General features: G+C 36.0%; 1 pseudogene; it reads left to right on the top strand.

Moving 5' to 3' along the window:
* The first annotated feature begins 296 nt into the window (after positions 1 to 296).
* LOC131538777 (uncharacterized) lies at positions 297 to 10,060 on the top strand (annotated as a pseudogene).
* Positions 10,061 to 15,576: the final 5,516 nt, after the last annotated feature.

Here is a 15,576-nt window from a genome sequence, read left to right as displayed (position 1 = left end):
AGCAGTGAGCACTTTGCACAGATTCTCTCCTGAAACGTAAACTTGTGGAATTCCTTGAAGAACACTGGACTGGTTGCGAGAACCTTGTGTATCGTGAGATGTTTTTCATCCTCAAATAGGATGTGCTCATCTTCATCAATGGCCAGTTTGGCAGATTTAGAGTAGCTGCAGCAGAAATAATTCTGTTCATCCACATCTCTAACAAAAAACACTTTCATTTTAGCATGAATTCCCCTACATCTGGCCCTTTCTGTGCAGTAGCCCCTCACTGCAGTACACAAGATCCATCCAGGGGGTGGAGATGGTAGGTTTAGGGGTATGTAAGGTGGGAGGAGTTGGATCTGGATCCAATCTCACCCCCTGGATCTTGTGTTCTGCAGTGAGCAGTGTTGCCAATTTAGCAATTTTGTTGCTAAATTTAGCAACTTTTCAGACTACCCTAGCAACTTTTTCTTCCAAAAGCTCCTAGCAACAAATTTAGCAATTTTTTAAAATTTATTTTGCAACTTTTAGCAACTTCTGATAAGTGACTCAGACAATAAAAAGACACACATTTTCCATCCAAATTACACAAAAAGAAAACCAAAGATGCCTAGCAGTACACACATCACGTGAATTGAGTTAGCTGCTATTTGCATTTCTTCAATATAATAATAATAATAATAATAATAATAATAAACAACTGAATAATTGTTCATTTATGATAGGCTACACTTTGTTAGTAGCTTGTACTTGGGATTGTTGATCAGTTAGTATGCTGTAAGAAAAATGGAAAATATAGGCTGCTAGTAATTTTCCAGGACATTATCCATTATCCATTGTAACCCTGTAACCCGAAAACACAATGCGTAATTTAAAATACAGGTAAAAAACCAATACGGAAAATTCTTTCATATTAACATAGTAGATTGTGCCCTATTTTTTACAGCCTTTTCTTGGAGTGTAGCATACTAACTACTAATACACTGCTTAAAACATAATTGTTGAGAATGTGTTATATTACTAGTTTACTAGCTATTAAAAAAAAAAAAATTAAATTGTAATCATTCAAAAATGTGTGTTCAATAATTCAATGTTTTTTTAAATAGTTATTTATATTTTAATATTATATTATGCATATTATTTTACAAACAAATCTAAATTAACATAAAATATATATTTTTGTGACACAATTTTGCGCCGTGATTACGCAATGACATCACAATGTCATTTAGCAACTTCTAGCAACAAATTGACCTTCCTTTAGAAACTTTCTCTGAAAATTAGTTGGCAAACACTGGCAGTGAGGACTCTTTCTCTTTCTGTGACAGATTTGGATTTGCCTTCACTCATCTCTCCAAAATGTTTGAGCAATGCTGGATAGATGCAAGATCATATAAGTTTCGAGTTTCAAAGAAACGCAGAAATGAATGTGCTTTAGCTACATTAGGTTCCTCATTCCTGCTCCTGGAGATACATTTTCAAACACATTCAACTCTAATTAAACTCACCAGAATCGACTAATGGAGATCTTTGAGTTTACCTGAAAATCAAAGCCAGGTGTTTGGATGAGGAACCCTGCTTTATGTGAAAACACTGAAATAAAAAATGTAGATAAACTGCACCAATGAAACAGTGAACTTGTAAATGGATTGCAGAAAACATTTATACAAAGGGAAATGTTGAGAAACCCAGTTAAAGAAAGAAGAGGAATTTGAATGTGTGTTAAACCAGTGTGGTCAAACTAACTGAGTTCTCACAGCCAGCAGTAACACGTTTCTGAAAATACTAGACACAAACCGACCCAAGATGATTATTAGTGCTGAGAAAAACCCCAAACAACTTACATTGCTGTAAAAATGCAGGTCTATGCACAATTTAATTTACATACTTTAAATTGAAATATTTTACCAGTTTTATCACTAATATTTTAATTATTTTATTTCTAGAATTTAACATGGGCAGTTGCTATTTGCACTAAGTGAAAACAGCATATTTTATTAGCATAGACGCTATTTGCACTTAGTGGATGCACTTAGATGGATGCTATTTACACTGTTAAAATAGCAGGATTTTCGGCTATTCATACTACTTATTGCAAACAGTGGCAATTATCTGCACCTCATTATTGTAACAATATGCAGTTCTCACAATGAAGAACAAGTTTCACATTTGCTGTCAAGTCAAATCTTGTGTTTCATGGGTTTAGCGGTTATGGTTATGGTTATGGATAGGCAGTTCATAGGAAATATAGAAGAAACCGAGTTAATCACAACACCAGTAACAGTCCGCACTCGGCTCTCGAGGGAAGATTTAATCGATTGAGACGTTTACAGAATGACTGCAGGTTAAAACTGCCTGAGCTCTTCTCAGTTCTGACTCCTTTATGACTGGCGTTGTGTCTCTAAATAGCAGCATGTAAACACTGAGTCGGTCAGAGGAAGTGAGCAAACACAGGAAGGGTGGACAGTGTTTTAAGAAAGAGTTGTAATGAAGAGTAAGACTGTCAGAAAGAGAAAATGTCTGATAAGTGTCATTTGTGTCTGCTGGGACTGATCTTTCTCTCTTCACTTCTCACAGGTAAAGAAATCTCTGTTTTCTCTACAAGACATGTGGAATTAGTCTGAGAAAGAGTTCACCTGAACATGATCAACTCTTGTGTTACAAACAGAACATTGATTATTCCTGAATGAACTAAAACTAGACAGTTTAACATCTGATGCTCAATTATCTTCATGTTAAGAGTGTGTTTGTGATTTAAACAGCTCTCTCTCTCTCTAATGATTTTATGATATAAATAATGATCATTTAAATGTTCTTGTGTTTCAGGTTCCAGTGGAGTGATTGAGACTCATGTGTTCATCAGTTCTGGTGAAAATGTCCGTCTGCCCTGTAATAATGCTCTTCCTGACTGCAAATCAACTACATGGAACTACAACGGCAATTTAACAGCAGTTGAACTGATTGGTTCAGGGATAAAGAAGACAGACATTGAGAGACATGAGAGACTGAGTCTGGGGTCTGACTGCTCTCTGAACATCAATAACGTCACAAAAGAAGATTATGGCATTTACACCTGCAGACAATATGTGAATAACAAACAAGGACCTGATGCTCGAGTTTTTCTGCATGTTCTTCATGGTAATTTTATGATCATATGATCAATTTAAAAAGGGCAAATTCTTGGTTTAATCTCCCATGATGATTGAAAAGTGTGTGTTATTTTGTGTTTCAGTCTCTTCATCATCATCATCCTCACAGACTGAGATCAGTGCAGGCCGCTCTGTGACTCTCTCCTGTCAGTTGTATTCATATTCATTTGCTGGAGTCTCTTGTGATGATTTGATCCGTTCTGAGAAAATTGAGCTGTTCTGGGTGAATCAGACTGGTGTTAATCTGACGATATCAGACTCTGGATATCAGATATCAGCTTCAAGACTCTGCATCAGCACTCTGACTACAACACTCCTGAATGAAGATGACCACAGAGAGTGGAGATGTGAAGTTACTCACGGAAATCAAGTGAAGAGCACAGCCGCATATAATGTCACGAATTCAGGTGAGAATACAATCTCATGAATCAGTTTTAGACCCTTATAATGTCAGAAACACTAAGAACTATTAATATCATTGAACAAACCGAGGTACAAAAGCATCTTTCAGTCTGACAGAAGAGATAAAGCACTGCTGCAAACTAATGAACTGCAGTCAACAGTCCAAAAGAACTGCTGTAAATAAGGAAGAAACTGAAACTTGACAGCAAATATTTTTGTGAAATGTGATGATGAAAGTTAAATTATGATGGTCATATTCTACAGTAGGGGTTATAACAGTGTTTCAAGATAAAGTTAATGTGGCTGTGATGTTTTTTTTTTTTGCTGCAAACGGTATCTATTGTATTTGCAGTGTGCCGTATTTTCCAAAAAATAAGTCAAACCAGGTCAAACTTGCATTGTTGAGAGAAACACACACACACAAACACACACACAGAGAGAGAGAGAGAGAGAAAAGTTGCATCGGTGTATAAGTCACATTTTATTATTACATTCAGAAATAATGTAAAATACTAGTAAATAAAGCGAAACATTAACAAACATTATCAGCACTAAACATGTATTTTAAAAGCGAAACTGAAACTGATCATATCTCATTCGGCATGAATCATTCCCATGAATTGAATGGTTGTCAAGTGGAACATTTGGTTTCAAAACTATTTTTATTATGTAAAGAAGGCTTCGTACTTCTCTTGTGTCTCAATGTCCACTTAAAACAGCATTATTCACATACGTACAATGTGTTTGGAAAAACAGTATGAATACTCACGCTGACCGGCACAGGCTACACACTCCAAACCAAATCACTTCTCTGTGTTGGCTTTAGTTTACTTTTTTTTTTTTTCAACTGCTTACACACAAAATCTTTACTTGTCACACAATTTCTGAAACCTGACATTCAAACATCAAAATCCACACATCAAATCTGCAAAACCATACGCTAATTTTCAGCATTTGACTCAATTCTCTATGTAACACACAAAATTCTAACAGGAGGTATCTTGATTTCCTTTTTCAAACACAACCAATCAAAATGCCACACTAATACATCAGTGCCTCACACTAACTCCTCACATGTTAAAACACTCATTGCTTTACTTAACACCAACCAATCATTACTATAGAATAGGCTTATAAATAGGCCAAAGGTCAAGTTACAGGTTTTGAAAAATTGATGCAAATAGTATGCAATACACCCAGCCATCTCGCCCACCAGCAAACGTTTAGTCAAATCTAAATATGACATTGCATAGGCGTAATGGTTTTTAAACTGTATGTGCTATTGCCCTACACCAACCCTACACCTAACCCTACCCCCTTACAGGAAACTTTCGGCATTTTTACAATTTCAAAAAAACTTTTAGTTAATTTTTAAACCCGTTTTACAAATGAGGACGCCCCCAAAGGGGAGGTTTTTGGAGGTTTTGTCAGGTTTACCTCACTTTTGGGTACAAATTTGTAGGTACACACACACACCATTCATTTAGAATAATCATTTTCAAAATTATGTTTGAATTCTGTCCAACTACACATGGATGATGTATTTCTTTTCTTTCGTACCGTGTAATACACAACCACAAGTGCTTACAGAACAAAATAGTTTGTTTTTTATCTTGCTTTTGTGTTTACCGTGAATTTTGCAACATCTCTCTGCCCATTACTTTCAATCTTGTACAGAAATGTACATAGGAGCTAATGAAAGAAGAGCTTTAGGTTGTGTGTATATAATATAGCCAAAAAAGTAGAAAAAATATCTGCACACTGTTATTCCCTTTATTTAATATTTTTAAAAAACAACGTTTCGGTCCAGAGACCTTCGTCAGGCAAACACATACAAGCAAAAGCAACAGCTCAATAAGTATTAAGACTCAAACAGTATTCCAATTGATTACACCTGTTGGTAATCAAGGTCAATCATGTGAACAGCTGTATCACAATTAAAACAAGACAACCACATTAGGGCAAGAATTTTTGAATACAAACACAAAGTCAGGAAATATCCAAACAGTCATAGAACATCACCCACTTCCCCCACAATTCACAGTTGTCCGTCCCAAAGACAAGCAACTCATTATGTGCTGTTCAATATTCTCCTATTTGCTCCAATATAAAAAAGATCATAGACAAACATTGGTATATTTTAAAATCTGATCCTCTCCTTTGTGATACTTTTGAGAAAACACCAAGATTTGTGTATAAACGCCCTCCTAATATACGTGATCTTCTTGTAAGAGCTGATGTCAGTTCATCTGTAGAACGACCCACTCACTTTCTATCTATCCCTTCAGGTAATTATAATTGTGGTCGTTGTGCCCAATGTAATTTTACTATAGAACATCACCCACTTCCCCCACAATTCACAGTTGTCCGTCCCAAAGACAAGCAACTCATAGCCATACAACAAGTATATATTAAGGTACAAACGAAGTTATATCAACAAAGTTCGCCTTTCAACACAAAGAATATCACTTAGAAACATGAATTAAAATCAAGTTCCAAATTCAAACCCTTAGGGGAGAGAGTGTTCAACGTGTAAATATAGTAAGCTTCTCTTTTTAATAAAATCTTATTGACATCGCCACCTCTCCTGGGTACTTTAACGTGTTCAACTCCAATATACCTCAATGTAGAAAGATTGTGGTTTTTTTTAATTAAAGTGTACTACTTCCGGGTTTTTTTGATCATTAGTGCGAATACTACTTCGATGTTCTGCAATCCTTGTTTTTAAAGCACATTGTGTCTTTCCTATATACGCTAACCCACATGGACATTTTATCATATAAATAACTTTTTTAGTACTGCATGTGATAACACCCTTAATTTTAAACTCCCTTCCTAAATGAGGATGAGAGAAAACTTTAGTTTTTGTAGTAAAATTACATTGGGCACAACGACCACAATTATAATTACCTGAAGGGATAGATAGAAAGTGAGTGGGTCATTCTACAGATGAACTAACATCAGCTCTTACAAGAAGATCACGTATATTAGGAGGGCGTTTATACACAAATCTTGGTGTTTTCTCAAAAGTATCACAAAGGAGAGGATCAGATTTTAAAATATACCAATGTTTGTCTATGATCTTTTTTATATTGGAGCAAATAGGAGAATATTGAACAGCACATAATGAGTTGCTTGTCTTTGGGACGGACAACTGTGAATTGTGGGGGAAGTGGGTGATGTTCTATGACTGTTTGGATATTTCCTGACTTTGTGTTTGTATTCAAAAATTCTTGCCCTAATGTGGTTGTCTTGTTTTAATTGTGATACAGCTGTTCACATGATTGACCTTGATTACCAACAGGTGTTATCAATTGGAATACTGCTTGAGTCTTAATACTTATTGAGCTGTTGCTTTTGCTTGTATGTGTTTGCCTGACGAAGGTCTCTGGACCGAAACGTTGTTTTAAAAAAAAATATTAAATAAAGGGAATAACAGTGTGCAGATATTTTTTCTACTTTTTTGATCTTGCAACTGGTTAAGACCTTTTCGGATGTGCGTACCTTTACCCTTCTTTTATATATAATATATCCAAAAATATAATATTATGGCAAAAGTGTTCGCAGCGAAGGACAAATGTTTGCTTTTGAGATGTGTTTGTGATATTTTGAATGCAGTGTGTCATTTTGCAAGAGATGTGAGGCATTTTGCATTTTGTGTGTGCAATTCTTGGATTTGTGAAAGTTTTGAAAAAAAAGAGGCAAAGTTTTGAAAATGTGTGTAAGCAGTTGGAAAAAAAACTGTAATAATGCAGAGGCTGCGATGGCAAAGGGTTTATTTTTATCGGTGTGCATTGAAAAATAACAGTAAAACGTCCTACTTTTGTAAAATAAAGAAAACAAACAAAATGTGCTTGGCAAGAACTTTTTTCAGAAGCACGTCATAAAAAGTAAACCAAAACTCAGCGAATATTTACTATTTCACACAAACATGAGAAATATATCTAGAAACCTTTTAATTGTATAATTTTAAGTGTCTGCGTTTTGATTATTTGATGTTAAGTGCATTGTATGAATTACTTTGGACTATAAATCGTAGCATGTTTCAGCCTGGAAAATACTGTATAGCAAATTATATCTCAGACACTTTGAAAACCCCTGTTCTACAGTATGATGCATCTGAACTAATTCATGTTTTACAGATCAAAATAAATCACCTTCTACACATCAAGGTACTACTGATTTTAAGCCATTGTTGATGTTATTGGTGATGCTTTCATTTAGTTATCAATCCCTGACTGTCTCTTCTTTAGTGGCAGTGATTTCTGTTTCCGCCGCTGCATTCGCTGCTTTCCTTCTTGCTGTTCTCTGGCTGATCTGCAGAAAAAGAGCTGGTGAGTTTTCAGATTTCCTCCTTTCTTACAAAGTTCAGATCTCATTTTAATGACGAGCAAACACATCAAGTTCAGACTGTATGTATCATAGAAATGTGGATTATGTGACTATGAGATTCTCAAACAGAAGTTTATTCCTCTAATGCCAATCTCAGAGAGTTGTCAAGTCAAACAACAATCGTTTCTAGTAATTGTGGGTGGGGGGAGTGAATGTACAGCGCTCTCTCCACCCTCAATACCACGACTGAGGTGTCCTTAAGCAAGGCACCGAACCCCCAATGCTCCCCGGGCGCCGCAGCATAAATGGCTGCCCACTGCTCCAGGTGTGTGTTCACTGCCGTGTGTCCAAACCACTTTGGATGGGTTAAATGCAGAGCACGGATTCCGAGTATGGGTCACCATACTTGGCTGTATGTCACTTTCATTTTCACTTTCTATCATTCATTTGAATGGTTTTGAAATTTGAATTAGCATTGTTAGAATTCAGTGTTTTGCATGTGCACTTCATCATAAATACTCATATTATATGAGGCACGTTATTTCATTGATTTTTATTTTTTTCCCAGATAATAAAAGAAGGGTTTATGAATTGGTGGTGAGTTCAGTAATGCCAGTGATTTATAACTGATTACTGTCTTTAAAGCTCAAAATAAAGATAAAGGGACGTATGAAACAATCAACATGTCCATTCCTGCTGCTGCAAGAGACCATGTGAGTCAACTAACCATTCAACACTCAGTTCACTGTCTGTTCTATAATGTGATTTACTGAAAGCTGTCGTATTACTGTACATACTGTATTACAGTAAGAGATATGTCTGATCTGTTTATTAAACTTGATTTGCTGCACGTCTGCATTGATGTTTAGGAGCAGGCAGATGATGTGACTTATTCTGAAGTCTCTTCCTCCAGTAAAAAGCCAGTAAAATCGCTCAATGTGAGTAGCAGCACATTCCCTTGTTCATTATCACTGACTGATGTCCATGTCACAGCAGCTTCTCTCATCAATATTCTGCTGAAATGTAGTTTGATTCTCAGATAAATGAAGCTCATGCACTAATAATCGCTACAGTTGAAACATTGATGGACATAATTTGTGCTGTTCTTTTAGGATCATAATGATACAGTGACTTATGCTGCCATCAGAGGAACAGAAAATGAGCCGTGGCCTCTGTGAACAAGAACAAGAGCTCCACAAATAAACATTAATGATACAGATCACTGCTTGAGCTCATCATATCAGCAGAAGGATGTTTTCTCCCGATGCTAGTATTCACGTCTTTGTTGTTTGGAAGAATGAGATATTTGTATGTCAACAAACAGAACTTTTATGGCAAATATTTTAAAGCAAAGTGCTATAATTATTATTTTTTTCACAAAAAAAAATTTTTTTTTTTTTTTTTACAATCTATGATAAATAACTGTCAGCTGTGGTTGCCAGAATTTTACCACAAAAAAAAAAATTAAAAAAAATAAAAATACGGTAGCAACATTTTAGGTTTTACGGATTTAACTTAAATTTACATTTAAATACCGTAGTTTCATTAACTGATATAATGTTAATATACCAACCTATGGAAGTACTAAAATCTGTTTTGTACCTTTGTAATACACTGATAACCACCAGAAGCAAGTGATGATGAGAAAGTCACATGATGAACCAAAGCCCATCACAAGCAGCTTTTAAATACTAACATATACACAAGGTGCACAGTGTCATTCACACAAACACTAAGCACCATCATGGTAACACACATGAAACTGGAATAATGCAATAAACATTCATTTAACAACATTATGTGCAACATACAACCTTAATGTACATAACTGATCACAAAAAAAAAAGTTATTTCTACAAAAAAAAAAAACTGAAATGTAACGGAGGGAATGTCATTTTACGGTTATTCATTGTAAATTATAGGTTCTTTTTCACTTCCAAGAACTACCATAAAAAAAATTTGTACGGTCTTTTACCGTTAAAACCATGGCCATTTTTTACAGTGTACTCTTGCTTTCAGCATGTATTTCGGCTGTTTCTTGTAGAAAAAAGTCGTTGGGTAGACAGTAAACTGAGAATTACTTCAGTGTCTGTACAAAGTATATAATTATATTTTAATCAAATATTCTGTGTCAAAAAAATTTATGTCAGTTTGTTCATTTTTCCCACGTGTGACAATAAAGAGCATGAAAATGTCATTGGTTACTGTCATGTTAGATTTTTGGATTGGTTTTGTTCATGATTAAGAAATGCTCCCTACTGGTGTACACATGCAACTCAATAATATATACAGTTGTGTTCATAAGTTTACATACCCCTTGCAGAATATGCAAAATATTAATAATTTTAACAAAATAAGAGGGAATTATTTTTTATTTAGTACTGTCATGAATAAGTTATTTCACATAACAGATGTTTATATATACTCCACAAGAAAAAATAATAACTGAATTTATAAAAATGACCCAGTTCAAAAGTTTACATACCCTTAAATCTTAATCCACAACTGTTTTTCTGTTTTGTGATAGTTGTTCATGAGTCCTGCGTTGGTCCTGAGCAGTTAAACTGCCTGCTGTTCTTCAGAAAAATCGCTCAGCTCCTGCACATTCTTTCCTTTTCCAGCATCTTTTGCATATTTGAACCTTTTTTTTAAGAGCCAGGGGGGTGAAAACTTTTTTAATTTGAAGATCAGGGTAAATTTAACTTATGTTGTCTTCTGAGAAATATTTAACTATCTTCTGTAGCCGAAAAAATACGAAAAAAAAAGTACGGAAAAATATGGTATATAGGCAAAATAAGAAAAATGTACACATCTCAATTCTGTTCAAAAGTTTTGGATGTCCTACCCGATCTACTATATTACCACATAGACCAGCCGTTAACGATCTGTCCGTCACGGACTGCGTCATTCACTTAACCAGCCACACCAAAGCAAACTGGAGGAGAGCATAAAGAGACAGGGCAACTAGAATTGAGTTCAGAATTAAAATATACAGTTTATAGTTTATTTATATAAAAGGTATATTTGTGTATAAAGTTGGTTATCATAGAGTTATTATTATTCCCCGTCCTGCCCACTCCCACTGACATTTTTTCCTGTCCTGTCCCAATCACGTGATTCGTAGTGATTTTATTTCCCATCCTGCGGGATTCCCGAAAAAATGTCAGCCTCTACTCTGTACACGCCACTGAAGTAGTTCCTGTGTCAAATTGCTGTATCAAAGCAACGCACCAGCCACATAAACTGTACTGACGTACGATTAGCAGTACAGCAAGTTTATCCAGAAGAGACAGTGCATAATCCAACATCATAGTGTTCATGAAACAGTCTAGGGAAGCACAGTCCAAACAGTCCAATAAAATTCATATAGCATATTAGCTGAAGTGGCAGACAGTGTTCAACAATGCAGCGCTGCGCAGATTGCTCAAATTCTGACTTGAAGCAGCGCATGTTGTTGTTGTATGTAAATATCAGAGAAGGGACAGAGAGGTGTAGAATAAAGGTAAATTATGTGAAAAATAATGCATTTTTTAAAAAACAAAGCATAAACACATGTTACACTGCACCCCATAAATACAATCAAGCCTAGAAAAAAAAACAGTCAACCACCCCTTTAAAACAGAGTCAATGCCTTTAAAATCCCATTCTTGAAGCCTCATTAGTGCCATCTGGTGGGAGTAAAATAAGAAAAACATCTGCAATTCCATGGTTTAGCCCAGGGGTGTCACTCAGTTCCTGGAGGGCCACAAAAACTGGACTCTGAGAATTAGCAATGTTAAAATAGATATAATCATATCGCAGTATTGTAAATGTAATGTAACTTTGCAAGGTCAGCATTACACTGTACCTTACCCTGCTGTTTTTTTTTCTCTTCTTTTTTGTGGTTCTGTTCTCTCTTCTTTTTCCTTTTTATTTCCTCGTTATTGTATATCATTCAGGTTCTGTAAGCCTTACAAAAATGTATCCTGAAATGCGCAGGAAGTCAGCTGATTTGAACGTAACTCATGTTTTCTCTCAGAATTTAATATTGTATCTTTTGACTTCCTTGAAGGAAAAAAAAGTAAATATTCATTCAGAAGTATTTTGGAAAATACCAATAGTGATTAGATAAATTATATTAATTCTTCCAAGATTCTTTATACATAAAGGCACATTGATGTCTTTATTTATACCCAAACTCAGTCAACTGGAGATACATATTACTCCATATTAATGAAAAATAGGAATGAACGTTATTGAGAGTATTTTAACATGTTTATTAAATGTGTTGATATTTGATATTATTTTGATTTATATGATTGCACAATAAGTTATGTAAAAGCATCAGAGTCAGGAGATTTCTGGATTTCATTCTGTATCTCCAGATGACGTTTGTCGTTCTTTAGCCAAGCAGCTCTATGTAGATTTGTTTCTCCGTACCAGTGCCAGTCTCTCCATTACAGTAATGCTCCTTAAAAACAAACTAGCTGACTGTCAAGAAGAACAGCAGGTTCTGTGCACACTTTGAATTACAAATTCACAGACTTTCCGGAGTAGAGACATTAAACTCCAAATTGTCAGTTGGACCTAATATATACACACATATATATATACACACATACATATATATATATATATATATATATATATATACACACACACACACACACATATATATATATATATATATATATATATATATATATACACACCTGTAAACCTGCAGTCACCAACTTCACATCCACCGCTGCCCATCAAACCCCGTAAGAAAGAAGAAACCAAAACCACCCCACACCAAGAGAAGCCCCACAGCCGAGAGCACAGAGCTATGCTGAAGCTGCAGCCCGGCCCCCTGCTGCACCCAGCACCTCCACACCTGCCAGCGAACTGAGCCAGATCAGAGAGATGCTGCAGACACTGTGCAACCAGCTCCTGAACAGATAAGGACAATAGGCACAAACACAGTGCACTAGATGTAAATTGACAGATTGACCGAAAACTGCACTAGATGTAAATTGTTTACCATATACATTCTCACAGGTTATTTTCTCTCCGTCTTACCAAATAGGTTTATCTTTAATATTACTAAAATACTAATGCGTTCATTTCATATAAGTTGTTGGAATATTCAGGGTCTTCATTCTTCGACTTTTGGTCCTAAAAGCACAGACCCAGTTTTTCTGAAAAATAACAAAGATGCTGACATTATCATTCTCACAGAGACCTGGTGTCGAAATGATGCACTTACCTACTGTCCCTCAGGCTACTATGAAGTAATTGTACCCTCAGTTAAATGAAGTACAGTCCACTGTGGACGAGACTCGGGAGGAATTCTGGTGTGGTACAAGGAAGCTCTGGCCAAACACATTTCTATAATTACACTTAGTAAATTTCATTGTTGGTTAAAACTAAACAATCAAATTGGCATTTCAACCACTGACACTTATCTTTGTGCCATCTACATCCCTCCAGCAGAATCCCCTTACCATGATGAGGAATATCTGAACAACATCCACACAGAGATCAGCCGTTTCCAGGCCCAGGGAAACGTGCTGCTGTGTGGAGACTTAAGCGCAAGAACTGGATCTGAACCTGATAATATAGATCCAAAGGGCAATGAGCATGTCTTTGGCCAAAACCCCCAGAGTCTCACAAAAAACCTCCCACTAAGAAACAATCTTGACCAAACTGTAAATAAAAATTGTAGAGAATTAGTGCAGCTCTGCCGAGCCTCAGGCCTGTACATGCTTAATGGCAGGATCAGAGGGGACTCTTTAGGGAGGTTCACGTGTTGTTCAGGTCTTGGAGCTAGTGTAGTTGACTATGCCATCACTGACATGGACCCCTCCTCCTTCAGTGCATTCACTGTCATACAACAAACTCCGCTTTCTGACCATAACCAAACTAACATTTATATTAAAACACATCACACACCAGAACAAAACAAGCAGGAAACCTGCAACTTGTATCAGGTCCAGCAGAGATACAAATGGACTTCAGACAGTGCAGAAAAATTTATCCAAGCCCTGAATTCTGAAGAACTGAAGAATCTAATCACTATATTTATGAATAAAAAAATTGAAACAACTAAAGATGGTGTTAATTTGGCTACAAATGAAATCAATTACATATTTTGAAAAGCAGCATATATAAGTGAATTGAAAAACAAAGGCAAAAAATACACCAAGAAAAAAACACCAAAAGGTGAAAAATGGTTTGACTCAGACTGCAAAACATTAAGAAAACAACTTAGAAAATTATCAAATCTGAAACATAAAGAACCATACAACACCAACATAAGAACTGAATACTGTTCAAAACTAAAATAATACAAAGACACAATAAGAGCAAAAAAGCAACACCATCTGACCAAAAGTTTACAAGAAATAGAACATTCAATAAATCATAATCAGTTCTGGGATATGTGGAAGCTCAACAAAACCACAAGACTTGCCAATACAAGATGGAGATACTTGGACAAAGCATTTTGAAAATTTGTATAAAGAAATCCCACCAAAACAACTCAATGACAATTATAATCTGATCAAACAACATCTACAAACCTATGAAGACACAATTAAAAATAATCAAAATCCACTTGACTTCCCAATTACATATAAAGAATTAACAAACAAACTCAAAAGCCAAAAATGTAAGAAATCTTGTGGTCCTGACAGCATTCCAGGTGAAATGCTGAAACACAGCACACCTGAGCTTCAGACAGCTGTGCTCAAATTATTCAACCTTGTACTTAGTTCAGGCTGTTTTCCTGACATCTGGAACCAAGGACTTATTACCCCAATTCACAAGAGTGGAGACAAATTGGACCCCAATAATTTCAGAGGCATTTGTGTGAGCAGTAATCTGGGGAAGTTATTTAGCAGTATTTTAAACAATAGAATAGTAAACTTCCTTAATGAACACAGTGTCCTGAGCCCGAGTCAGATTGGCTTTCTTCCTAATCACAGAACTACTGACCACATTTACACCCTACACACCCTAATCAATAAACACGTAAAACAGACCAAAAATGGAAAAATATTTGCATGTTTTATCAATTTCAAAAAAGCATTTGATTCTATTTGGCACGATGGATTATATTATAAGCTTTTACAAAGTGGTGTAGGGGGTAAAGTTTATGACGTTGTAAAATCAATATATTCAAACAACAAATGTGCAATACGAATTGGCAACAAACATACAGATTTCTTCACCCAGAAAAGAGGAGTGCAGCAGGGCTCTAGCTTGAGTCCAACACTGTTCAACATCTACATTAATGAATTAGCGGTGCAGTTGGACCAGTCTACAGCCCCTGGACTCACTCTACAAGACAAAACATCAAGCTTTTGCTGTGCAGATGATCTGGTGCTGCTGTCATCTACACCACAGGGACTACAGCAGCACCTAGACCTGCTGGAGAACTACTGCCAGAACTGGGCCCTGGCTGTAAACCTCAAAAAGACCAACATTATGGTCTTTCAGAAAAAGCCCAGATGTCAGGAACACAGATACCGGTTCAGTCTAGGCAGCACCGCCCTAGAACACACGATGCAGTACACCTACCTCGGCCTGATCATCACTGCATCGGGGAGTTTCAGTACGGCAGTGAATGCTCTCAAAGATAAAGCTCGAAGAGCTCTATCATAATCAAGAAAAAATTCCAAAATATTGAAATACCGCTTCCAATTTGGTGTAAAATCTTTGATAGTGTGATTCAGCCCATAGCGCTGTA

Source organism: Onychostoma macrolepis, chromosome 04 (assembly GCF_012432095.1).
Source record: "Onychostoma macrolepis isolate SWU-2019 chromosome 04, ASM1243209v1, whole genome shotgun sequence".
Taxonomy (NCBI): Eukaryota; Metazoa; Chordata; class Actinopteri; order Cypriniformes; family Cyprinidae; genus Onychostoma; species Onychostoma macrolepis.
The sequence above is the reverse complement of the archived record's forward strand: the minus strand, read 5'-3'. Positions and strand labels throughout refer to the sequence as shown.